At 50.7% G+C, this 22,440-nt stretch overlaps 2 long non-coding RNA genes across 2 annotated transcripts; both read right to left on the bottom strand.

Annotated features, from left to right (window-relative positions):
• Positions 1 to 5,274: 5,274 nt before the first annotated feature.
• Positions 5,275 to 21,518, bottom strand: LOC311621959. Its single transcript, XR_014794907.1, has 4 exons — positions 21,451 to 21,518; positions 7,295 to 7,358; positions 6,087 to 6,194; positions 5,275 to 5,511 (listed from the first exon to the last, which is right to left on the bottom strand). It is a non-coding gene; the product is annotated as an uncharacterized lncRNA (long non-coding RNA).
• Positions 17,473 to 21,375, bottom strand: LOC311621963. Its single transcript, XR_014794913.1, has 5 exons — positions 20,268 to 21,375; positions 19,933 to 19,996; positions 18,717 to 18,830; positions 18,079 to 18,156; positions 17,473 to 17,857 (listed from the first exon to the last, which is right to left on the bottom strand). It is a non-coding gene; the product is annotated as an uncharacterized lncRNA (long non-coding RNA).
• Positions 21,519 to 22,440: the final 922 nt, after the last annotated feature.

Genomic DNA, 22,440 nt, shown 5'->3' on the forward strand with positions numbered 1-22,440 from the left:
CCTTTTGTCCTATGTGCAATCAAATATTCCTAAACTAACACTTGAGCAAAGAGGCATTTACGATCAAATAATGCAAACTGTCAATAATGGGGTTGGAGAAATCTTTTTAGATGCGCCAGGAGGAACTGGTAAAACGTTCCTAATTAGATTGATTCTGGCAGCAACTGGATCCCAAAATGACAGAGCCTTAGCTCTTGAGTCATTGGGAATAACTGTGACATTGCTACCAGAACTGTTCATTCCGCTTTGTAATTGCCATTGAACATGCAATTCATTGAAACTTCCACGTGCAACATTTCCAAAGCATCTTGTATGGAAAAAGTATTGCAGAAATGCAAACTTATTGTTTGGAAAGAATGCACAGTGGTCCACAAAAAATCCCTCGAGGCTCTTGATCGATCATTGCAAGATTTGCGTGGAAACATCAGTCCATTTGGGAACGCATTAATATTGCTTGCAGGAGATTTCAGGCAAACATTACCAGTAATTCCTCGATGGACACCAGCAGACGAAATAAATGCTTGCCTGAAATACTCTACTTTGTCACGACACGTAAAGAAGTTAAAATGAATGACAAATATGCAGGTTCAGCTGCAAAACGATTGATCCGCTGAGATATTCTCACATCAATTGCTGGAAATTGGGAACGGAAAGGTGCCGGTTGACCTGACCTCAGGATCAATTTCAATGCCTCATAACTTCTGCAATTTAGTGATGTTGGAAGATGAATTGGTTGAAAAAGTATTTCCCAATATTCAAACCAATTATAAGAATCACGATTGGCTGAGTGAATGAGCTATTCTTGCGGCCAAGAACAAAGACGTCTACGAACTTAACAACATTCTTCAGTCAAACATTCAGAGCGAGGCAGTCACATACAAGTCTGTTGACACTGTTGTGGAAGCAGGTGAAGGGGTTAATTATCCAACAGAATTTTTGAATTCACTCCACCTGCAGGGATGCCACCGCACCTACTGCAATTGAAAATCCGCGTGCCAGTTATCATGTTGCGAAATATCAACCAGCCAAAGCTTTGCAACAGCACAAGGCTCACAATACAAAAAATTAATGAGCTACTTGGTAGAAGCAACAATAGTGACAGGACCTTTCAAAGGTGAAGAAGTCCTCATTCCTCGCATTCCTATAATTCCAACAGATATGCCATTTCAATGTAAGAGATTGCAATTCCCAATTTGATTGGCTTTTGCAATCACGAAGCTCAGGGCCAATCTTTAGAATTGTGCGGTTTAGATCTAGACTCGGATTGCTTCTCAAATGGACAATTATATGTTGAGTGTTCTAGAGTCGGCTAACAGGACAACCTCTATATCTGCACAGACAATAGAAGAACAAAAAATATTGTATACCCACAAGCATTGTGAAATTAAACATATTAGGAACGTGTGCTTTTGCCTTTTCTTTCTTTTCCATTTAATCAGACTGAGCCACAGCAACACGTGGCTGGAGATATATATATTTAGTGGCAAGATTATTATGAGTTCAGAGATCATAATAATCTGGCCACTCAGTGTATAGTTGAAGCCCCAGACAGGAGGGGCAGTGCCAGGAGGGGTGGGAATGAGGCCAAAGATTCCATAATTCGGAGCCATTTGAAGAGGACCCCGAGCCTGTGATGGAAACAGAGCTTCAGGTCCAGTGTCGGCCCCAGTCTGCAGCCCATCCCGTACTCAGAATCCCCGGAGCCAACGTTTTGGCAAAGGCCCTTCCTCTGGAAGCTCAGTGTTAAAAATGCTCTCAACGGTGTCGCAGCAATGAGGCAAACACTCAAGCGTGTATGGGCAAGGCCAATTTACCCCTGCGCAGAAGGGTGCTCTGGCCAGCTGGAAGTCAAGGGCAAAGCACAAGGGAAGGGAAATCCAATCGGTCATTAATTTCCTGACCCACGGTCGGCCCTGCCCTCACTTTGAACTCTGACTTGATCGCTCAGGCTCAGAGCTCGGCTTCCCATTATTTTGAAACTGGCTATTTCAGAGGAAGTGGAAGGGGAAGTCAGAGCCCAAGATGGTGGCCTCCAGGGGAGCTGCCAGTCATGAGGACCAAAATACTGGCGTCAAGTCACTGGAGCCCGAATGGCGGCTGCCAAAACTGTTCTTTGACAGAAAAGATTACTTGTTTATTCTCACATCAGCCAGAAGCCTTCAGTCCTGGGAGACTTTCTGGAGGAGGTAACACTGGGCCTGGGAGGGCAATGACCAAGGGGCATCTTGGGAAGGCCAGCAGGAGGGGCCTGAGGCCTCCTGGGGAAAGTCTTGCAGGGGAGGACCCTCAGGGAGGGCCCCTGACACAGACAAAATAACAATCAAGCCCACCACCCACCACCCACCACCCACCACCCACGGCCCAGCACCCACCATCCTGTGTCTCTGCACCTGCCTACCTAGCTCACCGTGCTGAGCAACAGCCTGCCTGACATGTGTGCCTTGAGAACCATGTGGATACAGAGTTCCTGTTTTAATGCCTGTTTATTTCAGTTCATTGATATAATCATAATATTCTATCGATGGGCATTTAGTTTTTTGGTTTTTTTTTAGATATATTTTATTGATTTTTCACAGAGAGGAAGAGAGACGGATAGAGAGTTAGAAACATCAATGAGAGAGAATCATCGATCAGTCGCCTCCTGCACACCCCCCACTGGGGATGTGCCCGCAGCCAAGGTACATGCCCTTGCCAGGAATCGAACCCGGGACCTTTCAGTCCGCAGGCCGAATCTCTATCCACTGAGCCAAACCGGTCCCGGCGCATTTAGTTTTTTTTCTACTTCTTTTAATATTATGAATTTGTGCCGTTAAAAGACACAGAAAACAAACAAACGAACAACAATGGAACCTATAAAGAATTTTTGTGAGTTTATTTGAGCCAAACTGTCGACATATGCCGGGAAGCAGAACCTCAGCGAATTCAGATAAGGCTCTGGAGAATGGCGGGTTACACCTGTATTTATACATTGCTGTCAAAGGAAAGGGACACAGGTAGGTGGGTTACATGAAATTCATTGGTGTAGATTAAGGAGGTGGGAGAAAGCAATGTGGCAGAGGGGGGTTGGGGGTTGAGAGGGAACCCCTGGGATTGGACATAAGGTAAAATGATACACAGGTACTTAGGTGGGTGCAGGGACAATTAACATGATAACAATGAAGGAGTTTGTGGTGTCTGTCCTGGCGCATTAGGTTGTACCCCAAGGGGTCCAGAAAAGGGGAAGTGAACAGTTACCCAGACATTTCAAGGATATGTTATTATAAACGCAAAAAGACGAATAGGCTCAGATAAGGGAAGGCTGACCTTGTCAGTGAAGATACCGGCCTAGGATGTAACTACCCACCGTAACTGCTTTTAGTTAAAGTTTAATTTCAGACCATCCTGTGTGGTTGCTTTAGGTCTCTGAGTTTGCAAGACTGCCACGCAGGCCTTCCCTGAGCTGGTCAGGTCAGCAGGTGGCCCCTTTGAAACTCCAAAGTCAGATCAAACTGGGCAGCATGCAAAGGTGGCTTCCTGGTTCTTGTCAAAGAATGAAGCCACAGACAAAAGGTGGTGTAGGAAAAGGAGGAAATTCATTGAAAAACAAGCACAGACTCCCAGCTGGGGCAGGGGACAGAGGCCCACTAAGTCCCTTTCCTAAGGTTGAAAAAGGCTGCAGTTCCTTGTGGCCTGACACCCCCTCTGATTGGTCACTGTGGCGGCTTTGGAGCCCAAACCTTAGGTGACTGTTCCCTCTTCTTCTCCCTTTGGCTTTTCTATTCCCTGGGCCCTCCTCCTCCTCCTCCTCCTCTGAATGAGTGGCTTCCTGCCCTTCAATCTGTAATGTGCACCTCCTGGCAGCTCCCTCATTCTGTGAATGTGTACCTGGGGGCAGCTCCCAGCTTTGCAGCCTGTGGTTCTCCCCATGGAACCCTAATTCCCCAAACTTCCCGGACCTGCTGTTTTACCCCTAAACACTACTTTCAGCTTTAGCCTGCCTGCCGCTCTGTGGCCCCTCCAGGGACAGCTCCCACTGTGCCTCCGGGGGCTTTGGAGTGCGGGGCTGAGGGTCTGGCCCCTGAGGGGAATGCCACTTCCTATTTTATAATTTTTTAAAAAAATATATATTTTATTGATTTTACACAAAGAGGAACTGAGAGGGACAGAGAGTTAGAAATGTCGATGAGAGGGAAACACCGACCAGCTGCCTCCCGCACACCCCCCACTGAGGATGTGGCCGCAACCAAGGTACATGGCCTTGACCGGAATCGAACCCGGGACCTTTCGGTCCGCAGGCCAACGCTCCATCCACTGATCCAAACCGGTCCCAGCCCTATTTTATCATTTTTAAGTGATGGGATTTTGACTGATTAGTCTCTTACTTTTCAGCAGTCCCCTGTTCCCTAGTTTCCTAATATATAAAGAGCTAGGGGCCGTCCCAAATGAAACAACGAGACAGGCAACTAAACTACAGACTGTGTGGGGCGAACAGGCCTGCAGGGGGGTTAGTGAGGGATGACCAAATGACTGAACAGCAGGCTGTGTGGGGCGACCATGCTAGCAGGGAGGCAGTTGGGGGTGACCAGGCTAGCAGAGGGGTAGTTGTGGGCAACTACGCCAGCAAGGGGGTAGGGGGATAGTTGGGGGTGACTACCCCAGCAGGGGGAGCAGTTGGAGACTAACAGGCTTTCGGGGGGTGAGCAATTGGGGGTGACCTGGCCAAAAGGCAGAGGTGGTTAGGGGTGATCAGGCTGGCACTGAGGGCAGTTAGGGACAATGAGGCAGGCAGGCAGGCAGGTGAGCAGTTAGGAGCCAGTGGACCTGGATTGTGAGAGGGATGTCTGACTCCCAGTTTAGCAAATTATTGAACCCAAGGAGAAGTTGTGGGAATCCCTGGAAAGAAATTTGTGGGTAACCTGGCACCCATAATCTGGGACTGGCTTTTGAAGTTGGGGCAGATTGGTGGGGTCTTAAATACCTCCTGTTGGTGTCAGAATTGAGTTAAATCAGAGGAAACAAAGTCGGTGTCCCAGAGAACTGGAAGCAGGTTGGTGGGGGAAATGGCACACAGCTGGGATGTGGCTGTGAGTGCTGCGGAGGAGAAACAGAATTGGCTGTTCTTTTCCGGGCCCTGAGGAGGCCCCAGAAGAACCAGTGGCCCTGTGTCTGAAAGATGAATCAGGTCAGGCAGCCTGGGGAAGGGCCAGGTGGGGGCTGATGGGGTTTGGGGAGGCCCCAGGGCTGGGTCTCAAAGGAATCCTGGGATAAAGAGTCTGGTAATGGAAGAGCCAGGCACACAGTATGCATTTTATTTTTATTTTGCTCCAAGTTGACGTTGTTCATAATGAAAATATAAACTGTGTATAGCATGCTGCTTCACACATCCCCCGGGAAGGTGGAGCCTTCTCCTTCTGACCAGGGGATTGGAAAGGCTTCCTGTCCGTTGTACGGCAGGTCCTCAGGTTACTCCGGAGATCCATTCCCAAAGCGCCACTTACGCTATTTGTGTTGCAGTCTTGCATATTTAGAGATCTAAAATAACCACAAAAGAATGTCTGAAAATTAAATATTTAACTACAAACAGGTTATGGTGGGCAGTCATGTCTTAGGCCGATATTTTCCCTGACAAGGTCAGCTTAGATCTTTCCTGAGCCCATTTGCCTTTTTGCCTCTAAGATAACATATCTGTGAGATGTCTGGGAAACTTGAACTTCCCTTTTTCTGGAGCCTCTGGTGCACAACCAGAAGTGGTGGGCACCAGGACCCATGCCTCAAATTCCTTCATTATCATGTTAATTGTTCCTGCACTCACCTAAGTATGTGTCTATCATTTTACTTTTTATCCAATCCCAGGTGTTTCCCACCGCTTTGCTTTATCCCACCTCCTTTATCCATCACCAATGAATTTCATGTAACCCACCTATGTCCCTCCTTTGATGGCAATGTATAAATACAAATGTAACCCACTATTCTCTGAAGCATTATCTTAACCCATTGAGGTTCTGCTTCCTGGTATATGTCGACAGTTTGATTCAAATAAACTCACTAAAATTCTTTACAGGTTTCAATGTGGGTTTTTTTTGTTGTTTTTTTTTACTTTAACACACCTTATCCCAGAAGATGCCGATGCCGCCTCCTATTCAACCTACTGCCATCGCAGTCATGGATAGCAGAAACCCACCGGACACTCTTCCTGATCTCACACTGATCGATCCCTATAAGGAGGAAGAAAGGGGAAGGGTGACCCGTGAGCCCAGGCTCACCCTGCAGGATAGAGACAGTGAGGGGACTGTGGGCTCAGGGTCCCGCTGACAGGATGGGTGGAACCAGAGGGAAGAATGGCCCCATTGACTGAGCTGAGCGGGAGATGCTGGCTCTGCTCCCACCTCTGTAGTGAGCAACTGGTGGCCTCAGGATGGCCCTTGGCCCTCTGGGCCCTGCCACCTCATAGGTCATGGGGATGGCACTGTCCAACCCCTGGGCTGGAGGGAGAAAGCAAGTGGCCAGTGGAACTGCTCACAGGATGAGCTGGGCTCACTGCAGAGGGTCCTTCAGGCTCTGGAGGAGGTGGCCCTTCTGACACCCCAGCAGGGAATGGAGGCTGAGGGTCCCTGTGTAACCGGACAATCAGTGGGTCCCTGCTGCTGTCACTCCTTGAGCCAATGAAGCAGAGACAGGATGGAATCATTGTGAGCATTAATTCCAATACTGCTGGCAGTGTCAGCGAGCAGCAGGTCATCCACAAACACCTGCTAAACCAGCTGCTTATACTGGGTAGAAGGACAAAGATTACATGGGGAAGTAGGCAAGGGAATGCCCAGTGGGCAGTTTGCAGGTAACACAGGCTGGAGATTTGCCAAGGCCTGCGGTATGCACAGGCTGGGGTCCTCAAAGGCCTGGGGAAATGGGAAGGGCTCAGGCTCTGGTTTCCACCACCAGGTTGTTAATCTTCCCAGGACAATAGGCAGCTCCCTGGTGGGGGGATGGGCTGCATTTCCAGGTGAGCTCCCAGCCCTGTGCCTTCTTTCATCGGAACTAAACAATCACGGTTATCAGAACACGGTTAATATTTCTTACAATTTCAGTTGGTCCCCAATATTCTATTTCTGCCCCATCACCTGAGAACTCCTGGCCTGTAGCTTGAGATGCCCGCCCCCCGCCATGTGTCCTGGGGCCTTAGCCCAGGGGGAAGCCCTGGGCCCCCTTATAGGCCCTTAGTTGTCCTGGGTGCACCCTGTCCACAGGAAAGGACCAGAGTCCTGTGTTTGGCCCATTAACTGGTGCCTGGGCATGGCAGGGTCTGGCTAAGTCTCACCAAAACCATTAAGAATGCGGAATGTTCTTTTTCTGCCATCTTCTCAGGGAATCAGAGCTCACACCTATGGGGAGAACACCACAAGTCACCTTCCCACACACTCCAATTCCCCCAGGGCCTCTGGGCTCTGCTCCTGCAAGGCAGAAGCCAGGTCCCAACCTCACAGGGACCCTGCCTACAGGGGTCACCTGGACAACAGGAGACCTGAGGGTTAATTGCCCTGGAGCGGGCCCACTCTCTGGGCGTGGGGGGACAGGGCTTTGTCTGTGGAGTCCCAGGGCCTGGCTTTGCCTTGGGCTCAGGAGTCTCCTCTGCAGGCCTGGGGGAAGAGCTCACCTACCCTCTCCCCATTGCCTCTGGGCTCCCCAATTGGCTGGGGCTCCCGGTTGTGGGAGACATGGCTCTAAGATTCATCTTCATAGAAAGGAAACAGCATATGTCAGTCAGTTACTGAATTACCCCAGAACAAGCAGGATGGGTGAGGGGAGGGGAGGAGAGGATATGAGATCTGTGCTCCTGGCTGGTAGCACATTTTTCAGGAAGATCCCCTAGGCAAAGGGAAGTGGCAATAACTAAAAAGGCCTCAGCCAATGGAAAGAAACAAACAAACACACACACACACCAAACAACAACAACAAAAAACAAACAAACAAACAAAAACAAACAAAATATACAAACCCTATAGGAGACAATAAGACCTAGGGACTGGGGAGAGAAACCAAGATTACGGTATAGGTAAATGCCTAACTGCAGCCTCACACAACAATTTCAACAATTTCAAAAAGAATACAACTAAAATACAAAATGGACATTATCCAGAACTACAGGAAAGTTGACTGACTGGAAATTCTACAACTAGAACAAAAGAGAAAACCAGAAGGAAAATCAGAGGAGCTGTAAAAGCCTAAGGTACGGAGACACAGTGCATGGGGGGAGAGGAAGGAGCCAGAGAGGAGGGGGAGGCTGAGTGCCTGGTTGGCGTTCCCTAGCGTGAAAGAGATAAAAGCTCCGGAACTGTGCTGAATCCCAGTTCCAACTGCACTGAATCCCAGTTCTAGGCCAGACCCTGGGGACCCAGGCTCATATGGAGGGAGTCTGGGCTGTAAGGCGGAAACTCAGGGGAGCTGCAAAAGGAAATCACGGAGGCGCGCACATTGTGTGCACAGGACAGACTGTTGACTGTGCTGCTGGATTGCCCTAGCGGGAAGGAGACAAAAACTCCAGACTGCTCTGAATCCCACTTCCAACCCCACTTCCAACTGCGTTGAACCCCAGTTCTGGGCTCATTGGGGGAGAGCGTAGACTGTTTGGTAGCAGGCAAAACTCGAGGGCACCTTTCTCTCAGAGGTGCTTGCAGCGAGTACCGAAGGACACTGAGGAAAACTGAGACTCAGGAACCTCATAGTGTGAGGCTGACGGTAAGCCAAGGCTGTAGGCTCCACCCTGAAACTCTGCCCCATCCAAGCTGAGCACATAGACTTTTGCAACTTTCCAAGTCTAGTCAAATAAGTCTGTCTCCTGGCATAGACAGAGCTGATCCTCACAGCCAATTGGCCTGGAGGTCAGTTCCTCCCAGTGATACCAACAACAATCAAGACTTAACTACAACAAGGCTGAACACACAGTCCACAAAAGGGGTCACCAAGATTGTCCACCTCAGGTAACTGGGAGACTGACCCAATGAACCATATAGGACACCTTAGCACACAAAGCCACCCTACCAACTCAGGGAAGCAGCGAAAATGCTTAGACAAGGAAACAGATCACAAACTAAAGAAATGGAGGACAAAAGGTGACTGGATATAGAGTTCAAAACCACTCTTATAAGGTTTTTCAAGAATTTCCTAGAAAAGGCCGATAAAATAAATGAGACCTATGAGGATATGAAAGGGGATCAACTAGAAATAAAGAATACATTGTCTGAAATAAAAAACATTATACAGAGTCCTAAAAACAGAATGGAAGATCACAAGAAGCAAGTCAAGATTTGGAACATAAAGAACCAGAAGACACTCCTCCTCAGAAGCAAGAAGACAAGAGAATCCAGAAAGTTGAAGATAATGTAAGAAACCTCTGGGACAATTTCAAGCGAACTAACATCAGAATTATGGGGGTCCCAGAAGAAGAGAGAGAGCAAGATACCGAAAGAATACTGGAAGAAATTGTGACAGAAAACTTCCCCCACCTGGTGAAAGAATTAGACTTACAAGTCCAGGAAGCGCACAGAACCCCAACCAAAGGAATCCAAAGAGGACCACACCAAGACACATCATAATTAAAATTCCAAGAGCAAAAGACAAAGAGAGAATATTAAAAGCAGCAGGAGAAAAGCAGGTAATTACCTATAAAAGAGCACCCATACAGTTGTCAGCTGATTTCTCAACAGAAACCATGCAGGCCAGACGGAAATGGCAAGAAATATTCAAGGTGATGAATAGCAAGAACCTACAGCCAAAAATAATCTACCTAGCAAAGCTATCGTTGAGAATCAAAGGCCAGATAAAGAACTTCACAATTAAAAAAAAAAGCTAAAGAGTTAATCACCACCAAAGCAGAATTATATGAATTGCTGAAGGGAGTTCTTTAGGAAGAGGAAGAAAATAAAGATAAAAATTATGAACAACAAATATGTAACTATCAACAAGTGAATCTAAAAACCAAGGGAATTAAAAAATCGGATGAACAATATTAACTGGTGAATATAATAGAATCAGAGGTATGGAAGGGGAGTGGACTGACAATTCTCGGGGAAAAGGGGAGAGGGGGATGTGGGAAGAGACTGAACATAAACTGTGCAACTATGGATGAGGACAATGGGGGGTGGGGAAAGGCAGAGGGTGTGGTGGGAACCTGGTGGAGGGGAGCAATGGAGGGGAAAAAAATGAGGAACATTTGTAATAATATAAACAATAAAGATTTATTAAAAAAAAAAACAAAAGATCTAGGGACCTATGGGATAGAATGTAAACTCCATATTGAGAGGTTTTCAACACAGGATACAAGACACAGAGTCCAGACGATTAAAAGTGGGGAGGTTTTAATCTTGCACTCCTGGGTGAATCTCGCTGGTCCGAGGGTGGGCCAGGGAAGTTCTCTCCAAAGAAAGTTGCACAGGTAATTCTTTTATACAGCTGTTTAGTGGATGCAGGGCAGAGGACTTGAGAGGTGTGGAATTCCTGCCTCAGGCCAGGGGTTTAGGAAGGCTCTAGCTATCTTTGTCACCATTTACCTTGCAGATACTTGCATTGGCTCTGGACTTTCCCCCTGCCTGGCCTTAACATCCCGGCCTGAAATCGTCCTGGCTACTTCCTGCTGACCAGGGGCGAAGAGGGTTGGGGATGTTAAAGGCCAGGGTCAGGCAGAGGCAGATCTGAGGACAGCCAAGTGTAGGGACGGAGCAGGAGCTGGTTTACAGTCATTGGAGACATTTCAGCGATCCGGGAGCAGATGAATTTGAGTAGGCAAGGAGCTGGGGGGAAAAAGACACAGATGAGCATTAGGGGCCCTATCAGAGGTAGGATCCAGGTAGCTTAAGAGCTTTGGAGCCAGCCGAAAGAGAGTTGTCCCGGGAGTGTCTTGCACATAATTCTTCACTCAGCTCAGTCAGGGTCTGCACATTCTGTTCCACCACTCCAGACTCGTTGAGCAGATTCTTCTTGAAGGAACATGCAGGTTCCTTTTCTTTCTGCGGTAAGAAGGTCTAAGGCCCTTCTGTTCTGCAAGGCTATTTGGGCTACTGATGTTACTTGCCGCTGTAGGAAAACTAAGGAGATAGTGTAGACTCCAAGGTTATCTGGAGTTTGTCATTGAAATTCTGAGCAGAGATTATGCTGTTACCCAGGGCCGCCCCCTGCCCCCCCGAGCTAGGCCTATTGAGGCAGTGATACTTACCCTCAACATGACAGGGAGGAAGGCGGCCTGGTGGGCCCGGGGGTGGGATGAAGGGAGCAACGAGGCAAGCTCTGACTCCCCATACAAGGTTAGTTGCGGAACTACTGTGACCATGAAGCCAGGCCCGGGGTCAGAGGAGTTTATGTGCCCGGGATGGCCTTGGTGGGACTGGCTGCGGTGTGGCTTTGGGTACAGTTCCAAGTGACCCGTCTCCCAGTTACCGGGTTGCTGGTCTGGTAGCATATCCGTGGGGGCAAGCTGGGTTCTGGAGTTTCGGGTTCCCAGAGGGGAATGCCAGCCAGGGGAGGCTGACACTCACGATGTCCTTGGGTTCCTGGAGGAGTCATGAGTGGGATGGCAGCCAGCAAAGGTCTTTGGAGAGAGAGACACATAGAAAGCAGTGGGAGACATTGGGCAGGGTGCGGGTCTCATTAAGGAATAGTAAAGTGTGCTGGATAAGTTGGAGCCAAGAAGACAGGACTTCTACCCGGGGGGAATCAGGCAGCTTCCCTTAAAGGGACTGTTGGCCTGTAGGATGCTGTTGGAGACCTGGATTTGGGCCTCCTGGGCCATGACATACTCCCGGGAGATGTAGATGGTCCCTGAAGGAGTCCAGCTCCAACCACCCCCATATAGTTTTTCCATAACGCCCGCAACCCATCACTGGTCCCAGGGGTCCCGGACCCTGATGTTGAAGGTCCCTTCCTTCCAGAAAAAGGGTCCAGACCTGACCTCGTTGTAGGCATCATGGATGACACCACCTGACAGGCGAATACCCCAACAGATGTTGATGTCTTGATTACACCTGTCTGGGTTCCGCTGGTCGTAAGCAAAGCAGGCATATGGTCGACCACCGTTGGACACTGACTGGAGTTTGACAGCAATCAGAATCTCCATCTGGGATCTGACCAGAGGGCAGTCCTGAGATCCTACCTGCCGGGTGACGTGTCTGCTGTCCTGGTCGTAGGTTTCACTGACCTTGAACCTCCACTCATAAGCAGGTGGGGGTGAGTGTAGGTTGCCCAGGGCAGGGAGGAGAAGGAGGAGGGGGAGGGCGGCTAAGGCAGACCTTAGTGAGGCCCAACACCTCCTCACATTCATAGAAGTCATGCTGCTCCAGGGTCCTCTTGATTCTGCAGAGGTGATGCCAAGACAAATAGCCAAGTAGTTTGGCCGCGTGGGGGTTGTGAGGATGACTGTGTGAGGTCCCGTCCACCTGGGTTCCAAGGCTTTAGGATATAGATTCTTAAGGAGAACTGAGTCCCCGGGCTGAAGGGCTGGTCCTCGGGAGCCTTGGTCAGCTGGTTCTGGCCTGGGCAAAAACCTGTCAGCGTGTTCGCGGAGCAGCTGCCTGAGTAGAGACAGGTATGAAAGATAAGTAGCCAGGGGGGGAGGGTCAGTAGGGAGACGATGGTTGAGCAAGAAGGGTCTCCCATATAGGAGTTCAAAAAGGCTTAAGAGGTGGGGCTTCTTGGTGTAGCCCGGATTCTGGTCAGGGCCATGGGCAGGAGATCCGGCCAGGAGCTGTGGATTTCTAGAGAGAGTTTTGTTAGATGGTCTTTAAGGAGGCCATTGGCCCTCTCGACCTTACCCACTGATTGTGGACGGTAGAATATGTGCAGTTTCCAGGAGATGTGAAGTGAGGTACTAACCTGCTGAACGACCCTTGATATAAAAGCCGTGCCTTTGTCTGACTGTATGGAGGTGGGGAGGCCGAACCTTGGGATTATGTGTGTTATTAGGGTCTCAGCCACAACCTCAGCAGTTTCCTTGCAGGTAGAGAAGGCCTCTACCCACCCTTCAGGGTGTCTACCATGGTAAGCAGATAATTGGTCTTCTTGTAGGGAGGCATATGGGTGAAGTCTACCTGCCAGTCTTGCCCTGGGAGGTGTCCCCTCATTTGATGGGTAGGAAAGTTGGGGTGCATTCCTCCCTGGGGTGAGGCAGCAGCACATGTGGAGCAGGAAGAGCAGGCACTCATGACTGCCTCTCGCAGCGTGGGCGAGGTAAAGAGTGGTTTGAGAAACCTCCAAAGTGCCAGTGGTCCAATGGGCAATGACCGGTGGACCTATTGGACAATGGGCCCTACCTGAGCCTTGGGAAGGGCGATCTTGTTATTTATGAAGACCCATCCCTCAGGACCAGAAGAGCCTCCCCGTTGTAGGAGTTTATTTTTTCTCTTCTGTATACTGAGGGGTAATGGAGGGAAGGGAAAGGAACAGGACTGGGGCTGGGGACCCTTCACCCTGAGTTAAGCCACTGGCCACCACGTCTGCTCTGGCGTTTCCCCACGAAACCATCGAGGAGTCAGTCTGATGGCCTTGGCAGTGCAAGATGGCTACCTGGGAGGGAAGCTGTAAGGCATCAAGTAAGCAGGTTATGAGTCTAGCATTAATAATAGGTGAGCCTTTAGTAGAGAGAAAGCCCCTCTCCCTCCAAATAACGCGTGGCAATGAGCTATCAGAAAGGACTATTTGGAGTCTGTATATATGTTTACCCTCCTCCCTTTGGCCAGATGCAGGGCCCCAGTCAGCTCAATGAACTCAGCCTTTTGAGAGGTGGTACCCTCTGGGAGCTGGGCCGCCTCCAGAATCTGCTGCTTAGGGTTACTACCGCATAGGAGGCTTTCCGATGTCTCTGGGGGTCTAGGAAAGAGCTTCTATCCACAAACAGTTAAGTCAGGATTAGAGAAAGGAAGATCTGAGAGTCGCGCCCGAGGTTCAGTGAGGGCCTCTGACTATCTTGGGGCAGGTGTGCTTTGCTGCAGTTTGGGTGGAGGCAGCAGGAAGGAGAGTGGCTGGGTTCAGGGTTAGGGAGATGTCAGGACTCTGGAGAAACAGGAGACAGAGTTCCTGCATTCAAGAGGTGGCAAGGAGAGATAAGGATCAGTGTGACCACAGATCCTGTAGTTTATTGGTGGAGAAGACCTGTAAGGGTTGCTAGAGGCAGATCTCTTGGTCCTCCTTGGTGAGAGCCTCGGCTGCAGCCAGAGCCCGGAGGCAGGGCTGCCATCCCCAAAGTGTGGGATCAAACTGTCTGGACAAGTAGGCTATGGGGGTGAAGGCTGGCCCGAGGGGCTGTGTGAGGACCCCCATGGCTTTTCCCTGTTCCTCATCATGAAATAGTTGGAAAGGCTTAGAGATGCCCGGGAGAGAGAGAGGGAAATGCCAGAAGGGCATCCCGGAACTTAGAAAAAGCCTGGCGAACAAGGGAGGGTGAGGAGAGGTGTTTCTTTAGCGGCCTGGTATAGAGGCTTAGCTAGGAGAGCAAAATTTGGTACCCAATGGCGGAGAATCCTACCAGCCCTAGAACGAACAAGATCTGTTCCGCAGAAGTGGGTGGCTGTAGGTCTCGTATTGCCTGTGCTCAGTCAACTGTCAGTCCTCGGGAATTGGACGTCAGACAGATCCCCAAGTAAGTGACAGTGGGGGCCCACAGTTGTGCTTTGGCAGGAGACACGATATCCTTTGTCCCCTAGAAAGTTGAGGAGGCCAGCTGTCTGCCTCTGAGAAATTTCTAAAGAGGGGCTTCAGAGAAGAAGATCATCTGCATACTGGAGAAGAGTGCTGGGTTCTAATGAGCATGGCTGGAGATCTCTGGCTAAGGCCTGGCCAAACAGATTGGGGCTGTCTCTGAATCCCTGGGGCAGAACTGTCCAGGTAAGTTGGTGGGATACCTTCTTGTCTGGGTCCTCCCAAGTAAATGCAAACAGATGGTAAGAGTCTGGATCCAGAGGGATGGTAAAGAAGGCGTCCTTGAGGTCGAGGACAGAACAGTGGGTGGTACCAGATGGGATGTGGTAAAGGAGAGTGTAAGGATTGGGGACCACCGGGTGGATGGGGACCACCGCTTCATTGATTAGTCGGAGGTCCTGCACCAGCCGGTAAGTCCTGTCTGCCTTCCGAACAGGGGGAATGGGGTGTTGCAGGAAGAGTCAATAGGTATGAGGATACCCTGCTCCAAGAGGCAGAGTAATGAGAGGTTTGAGGCCTCGATGATGAGTTAGGGAAATAGGAAACTGGGGACGGGAGGGAAACAAGGCGGGGTCTTTAAGTCTGATCCTGACCAGGGTATGGTGCCTAGTAACCACCGGGGTAGAGGTGTCCCATACTTTTGGGTTGACAAGGGACGCAGGCAGTGGGGGATCAGTGTTCCTGTAAAGGGAGGGAGCCAGGAGCGGAAGAAGCAGAGAGACTGAAGGACTCCGAGTGAGCTGCAGCATGGCCCTTAGTCTGGCGAGGATATTCGTCCTAAAAGGGGTACAGGGCACAAAGTGGGAGCCCACAGTTGTGCTTTGGCAGGAGACACACGGTATCCTTTGTCCCCTAGAAAGTTGAGGAGGCCAGCTGTCTGCCTCTTCACTACCTCCCCAGACTCGGAACCCCCCTGGAAGAGTAGGTTATAGGGCTATTGTCGAGGAGACAGGGAAGGGGCCCAATGGCCACTGGGCAGGTGGATTTGCTGTCAGTACCCATGACTGAGATCTTGGAAGGGAACAGTGGCCCAGAAAAAGAGGGCAGAACAGAAAAGGTAGCTCCCGTATCGATCAAGGAGATCTGCTTACCTGCTAACTTAAGCTTTGACTGGGGCTCGGCGAGGGTGACGGGGGTTGTCGAGTCCAGGCATCTTCAGTCGGCCAGTCCCAGCATGGCCAGTGGCGGGTCATGACCTGGAAGGACGGCCCCTCTACTTTGAGAAGCAGAGGGCCCGTCGTTTTTCCAGGGGCAGTCACTTTTCCAGTGGCCGCTTTGACCACACGCCGGGCAGGGCTTGGTTGGAGCCCCGGGGTTGCGGGCATTGGTTAGCCCAGTGGCCTTCGTTTCTGCACTTGAAGCATCCTCCAGGTGGCGCTTGTCGTTTTGTTGCACCCCCATCACGCACAGCCCCCCTAGGACCATGCACAGCTGCCGGCGTTAGGGCTGATACCAAGGCTTGAGTTTGCAGGTTCACCTTTGGTCGAAGGCGGGCCTCCCAATCTGATTCTGCCTGCTCCTCATGGGCATTGAAAACCTTAAATGCCATATTCACCAGATCCAGGACAGGAGTCTGAGGGCCATCCTCTGCCTTTTTTTTTTAACTCTTTTTTTCGAATATCTGGGGCTGACTGAGAATTGAAGTGAGTGGCTAGAACTGTTGCTCCGGCCAGGGACCCAGGGTCCAGGCGAGTATAAAAGGTCAGAGCCTCAGTCAACCTGTTAGGAAGACTGTGGGGTTCTCAAATGGTCCCTGAGTAACTTCCCTCAGCTTCTCAAAATTAACTACCTTGCGGGAGACGGCCTGTAGGCCGGCTATTAGGCATTGGAGCATCTGGTTGTGACCTCGGCGCCCGTTTCGCCCTTCGGGGGTATCTAGTAGGGACTCCCAGCCTGGTTCCTGACGAGGAACGGCCTGGGCCTCCACTGGCATAGAGGCATCTGTAAGGTGATCTGATCTGTGTGGTCCGTTGCCGCTCCTAAGACACTCTCCCTTTCATCTGATGTTAGGGAGGGAGAGAGAATGACATGGATGTCATGCCAGGCGAGGTCATAGGCCTGAGAAAGTATCAGAATTCCTTGAGGGATGCGGTGGGGTTGGTCGAAAAGGACTCCAGCCACTTCCCAGCTCATTGACAGAAATTGTTGAGGTCAGTCAGAATGTTAAAATTGAAAGTCCCATGTTCAGGCCATTTGACCTGTTGTCCAATTCATACTGAGGCCATCCCATGTTACAGAAGAAATTGAGGCGTTTAGGATGCAGATCCTGGGTCAGGCCTAGCTTAGCCAGATTGGTGAGGAGATACCCTAGTGGCATCTTAGGATCAGATTTGGATCTTTGGTTGCCCATTTTGAAACCTAGGGTCAGTAACAGAGGCCCAAGGACCGGCATCCCAATCTTTGAGTCGAGGCTACAGACCAGGGACCCATGGGACGGCAGGGGACATCTCCCTTACCCCCTGGGATCCAGAGTGAGGCCAAAAAGTCCGTAGACCTCCCCAGACTCGGAACCTCCCTGGAAGGCCAGGAGGGCTATGCCCAGAGGCAACCTCTGACACAGGCTGCAGTTTCCGCAGTTTACGGACAGAGATGCCGGAAGAATGATCACTAGGAGTCAATAGGGACTGGGACTCACCCGCTGACTCTGACGCTGCTGAGCTGGAGAGAAGCCTGAGGGTTCCTGAGCCACGTGGAGCACCCCAGACTGTGAAACGTCACACAAGGCACATGCCCCACCCCGGGTTTCCCACCAAAATGTAAGGTTCCAGCTGAGAGGTTTGTGACGCAGAAGCAAGACACGGAGTCCAGGCGATTAAAGGGGGAGGTTTTAATCTGCGCTCCCGGGAAGCTCGCTGGTCCGAGGGTGGGCCAGGGCAGTTCGCGCCAAAAAGCGGCACAGGTGCTTCTTTTATCCAGCTGTTCAGGGAGGGGAGGGAGGAGGGCATGAGAGGGGTGGGATTGGAAAGGATTCCTGTCAATTATACAGCAGGTCCTAAGGTAACCCCAGATATTTGTTCCCAAGGCGCAACTTAATACCATTTTCGCCATAAGTCAGAAATGAAATGAAACAGTAAAAAAAAATTAAAAGAAAGATAACAATTCCTGACATAACCACCCAAAAACATATGTTGTGTCCACGGTAACCGGCAGACTTGGAAGACTCAGAAGACTGCCTTGTCTGGAAATTGTTTTCACTGGCCTGCAAAAGAAGTTTGGTGTGTCAGATAGGGCCGGGAACTGACAATGGGAAGAGGGTATGGGCAGTCAGTTTGGAGGGGCTGCCAGATCTTCTGGCAAATGAAGGGCCCCACTACCTTTTCAGAACTGAACTGTGCCTCCTTCAAATGATCCCACCCTCCCTCTTACATATATGCAGCCCCGATCCCCAGGCCTAGCCAGCCCCACCAGGCTTGCACTCACCTGAGGACGAACAGAGCCACGTGCTAACTTGACAAGCTCAGGGAAGGCCTTCGTTGCCAGACTTGCAAGCCCAGAGACCTAAAATCACCACAAAAGAAGGTCTGAAAATTAAATATTTAACTACAAACAGGTTATGGTGGGCAGTCATGTCCTAGGCCAATATTTTCCCTGGCAAAGATCAGCTTGGATCTTTCCTGAGCCCATTTGCCTTTTTGCCTCTAAGATAACATATCTGTGAGATGTCTGGGTAACATGTAACTTCCCTTTTTCCGGAGCCCCTGGGGCACAACCATAAGTGGTGGGCGCCAGGACAGATGCCTCAAATTCCTTCATTATCATGTTAATTGTTCCTGCACTCACCTAAGTATGTGTCTATCATTTTACTTTTTATCCAATCCCAGAGGTTTCCCACCACTTTGCTTTATCCCACCTCCTTAATCCGTCACCAATGAATTTCATGTAACCCACCTATGTCTTTCCTTTGATTGCAATGTGTAAATACAATTGTAGCCCTCTATTCTCCGGAGCATTATCTCAACCCATTGAGGTTCTGCTTCCTGGCATATGTCGACAGTTTGGCTCAAATATACTCACTAAAATTCTTTACAGGTCTCAATGTATTTTTTACCTTAACTCACCTTATCCGAGAAGATGACGATAATTCCTATGAAAACTACTGCCGTCACACCCGTGGGTAGCACAGACACACTGGGTCCTGCTACTCGTACCTTAAATTTCAGAATGCCCATTGCCTATACGGAGGAAGAAAGGGGAAGGGTGACCTGTGAGCCCAGGCTCACCCCGCAGGATAGAGACAGTGAGGGGACTGTGGGCTCAGGGTCCCGCTGACAGGTGGGTGGAACCAGAGGGAGGAATGGCCCCATCCACTGAGCTGAGCGGGAGATGCTGGCTCTGCTCCCACCTCTGTAGTGAGCAACTGGTGGCCTCAGGATGGCCCTTGGCCCTCTGGGCCCTGCCACCTCATAGGTCATGGGGATGGCACTCTCCAACCCCTGGGCTGGAGGGAGAAAGCAAGTGGCCAGTTGAACTGCTCACAGGATGAGCTGGGCTCACTGCAGAGGGTCCTTCAGGCTCTGGAGGAGGTGGCCCTTCTGACACCCCAGCAGGGGATGGAGGCTGAGGGGTCCCTGTGTAACCGGACAATCAGTGGTCCCTGCTGCTGTCACTCCTTGAGCCAATGAAGCAGAGACAGGATGGAATCATTGTGAGCATTAATTCCAATACTGCTGGCAGTGTCAGCGAGCAGCAGGTCATCCACAAACACCTGCTAAACCAGCTGCTTATACTGGGTAGAAGGACAAAGATTACATGGGGAAGTAGGCAAGGGAATGCCCAGTGGGCAGTTTGCAGGTAACACAGGCTGGAGATTTGCCAAGGCCTGCGGTATGCACAGGCTGGGGTCCTCAAAGGCCTGGGGAAATGGGAAGGGCTCAGGCTCTGGTTTCCACCACCAGGTTGTTAATCTTCCCAGGACAATAGGCAGCTCCCTGGTGGGGGGATGGGCTGCATTTCCAGGTGAGCTCCCAGCCCTGTGCCTTCTTTCATCGGAACTAAACAATCACGGTTATCAGAACACGGTTAATATTTCTTACAATTTCAGTTGGTCCCCAATATTCTATTTCTGCCCCATCACCTGAGAACTCCTGGCTTATAGCTTGAGATTCCCCCCCCCCCCCCCCATGTGTCCTGGGGCCTTAGTCCAGGGGGGAGCACTGGGCCCCATATAGGCCCTTAGTTGTCCTGGGTGCATCCTGTCCATGGGGGAAATGACCAGAGTCCTGTGTTTGGCCCATTAACCGGTGCCTGGGCATGGCGAGGTCTGGCTGATCTCACCAATTGGAGCAGGAACTTGTAACTTTCTTCTACCACCATCTTCTCAGGGAATCAGAGCTCACACCTGTGGGGAGAACACCACAAGTCACCTTCCCACACACTCCAATTCCCCCAGGGCCTCTGGGCTCTGCTCCTGCAAAGCAGAAGCCAGGTCCCAACCTCACAGGGACCCTGCCTACGGGGGTCACCTGGACAACAGGAGAGCTGAGGGTTAATTGCCCTGGAGCGGGCCCACTCTCTGGGCGTGGGGGGACAGGGCTCTGTCTGTGGAGTCCCAGGGCCTGGCTTTGCCTTGGGCTCAGGAGTCTCCTCTGCAGGCCTGGGGGGAAGCTCACCTATCCTCTCCCCCCTTTTGCCTCTGAGCTCCCCAATTGGCTGGGGCTTCCTGTTGTGGGAGACATGGCTCTAAGATTCATCTTCATAGAAAGGAAACAGCGTATGGCCAGAGCAAACAGGATGTGGGAGGGGAGGTGGGGAGAGGATATGAGAGCTGTGCTTGTGGCTTGTAGCACATTTTCCAGGAAGATTCGCTAGACAAAGGGAGGTGGAGACAACTACAAAAGGCCTCAGCCAATGGAAAAAGACAAACAGACCCACTAGGAGACCATAAGACCTGGGGCCCTATGGGACAGAATGCAAACTCCATGTACTCAGCAAAGACCTGGAGGAGGGATTTCACACAATGGGATAAACACTGCCTGTGCCAGCTAATTCAGGAGCTGCACCAGCAGACACCTGCTCTCCAGAAAGTTTTAAAAGTCCCATTTCCGCCAGACTTCTGTCTCCGAGTCCGTTACTGGAATTCAGACGGGTGAGCCTTCCTCACACGGTCTCCTCACCCACCTTGGGAAAGTGTTGTCTGAGGGAGCTCCTGTGGCCACCGGCCCAGGCTCTGCCCCACCTCCTGCCCATCCCCTTCACCCCCCTCCGGCTGTACCCCCCAGACCTTGAAAACCCAGGCTTGGCTCCTGGGTCTTGGGCCCCTGTCCTCTGCTCCCTGGGTCATATGGGGATGCTCACCAGCTGCCCCGTCCACCAGGTATTGTATTTGGCTGCTCAGAATTCCTGACACCCCTCCACCCAGCTCACCGCTCCCAGCAGGACCCATGGATAAGAACCTGCCATGGGACAAACCTGGGGAAGTTCTGAGGGGGGCGGTCATCTGACAGGTGACAGTGGGGTGAGGGGTGGCCCCCTGTGGACAGAGGGAAGGAAAGTGGGGGTCCTTGACCCACTGACACTCCCTGCCCAACTCCCCCCACAGATCCGAAGGCACACCTTCCAAGGCCAGGCCCTCACCCTTTGTCCTCAGTCGCCCCTTCTATCATAGAAGGAAGAGCTGAGTCCTGCATGCAAATCATTCCCCTGCTGTACCTGGGCCTCCCTTGGCTGAGGACCCCGTTCCCTGAGGCTAAGGCTGCCGCCCTTCCGGATCACAAGCCCCCTCCCTGGTGGACTCCCACCTCTTGCAGAGGCAGCTCTCCTTCCCTGTGCCCCTGCCCCTCACCCTGCTCTCACCTTCAGGAAGAACCAACAGCTCTCCTGCTGCTCTGGCTGGTCTGACCCAGAAACAGACTTGGGAGTTTGGGAAGAAAAAGCAGTTAATAAATAACTTTTTGGGAGTCAACTAAGCACAACTGAGGGCGAGGGACAGAGGGAGAAAATTAATTCCTGGGCATGCTTTCCGCATGGCTAGTTGAGGAGAAATACACTGAGTGGCCAGATTATTTTGATCGCTGAACGCATAATAATCTGTCCACTCAGTGTATATCATATATAATAGTTCTATATAATAAAAGGCTAGTAAGCAAATTGTCCCCTCAACCAAGAGTTCAACCAGCAGGCAGGTCAGCCAACCACCCATGTCTCCTTCCCCTGGCCCGGCTGTCCGGAAACCCCCCCACCCCCATGCACAAATTCATGCACCAGTCCTCCAATGTGTGTGTATATCTTTTATATAAATGAAAATGTAAATATTTGTTTGTTCAAAATCTTAAATCTCTGAAAGTTCTTCACCGATTGCTTTGAAATTTTGACACAAAGTTGCATTTGAATACCCAAGTGTTTTTCTATACCTACTATTGTATAGATGTCACACCTGTGAAAGGTAAAAACATGAGTTTAAAAAAAAACAGCGCCATCTATTGGACATAAAAGCAACACAGGCTATACTAAATATTTTAATAAATATATATTTTTTATTGATTTTACACAGAGAGGAATTGAGAGGGACAGAGAGTGAGAAACGTCGATGAGAGAGAAACACCGACTAGCTGCATCCTGCACACCCCCCACCGGGGATGTGCTGAGAGGGCAGGGCGGGGCGAGGATGAGCTCCCAACTCCGCCCCACAGGGCGGAGTTATCCCTAGCCCTCAACCAACCAATCAGGGTTAGCCGAGGCAGTGACATCACCGCGGATCGGAGTAAAACCCCTGGACTGGGAGAAGTTCGCTCTCTTCCGCCATGTTGCCGGCGTGGGTGGGAGGAGCGCATGCTAGCATGGCAC

This window comes from Pipistrellus hanaki (assembly GCF_964339955.1).
Source record: "Pipistrellus hanaki genome assembly, chromosome: 4".
NCBI classification, from domain to species: domain Eukaryota; kingdom Metazoa; phylum Chordata; class Mammalia; order Chiroptera; family Vespertilionidae; genus Pipistrellus; species Pipistrellus hanaki.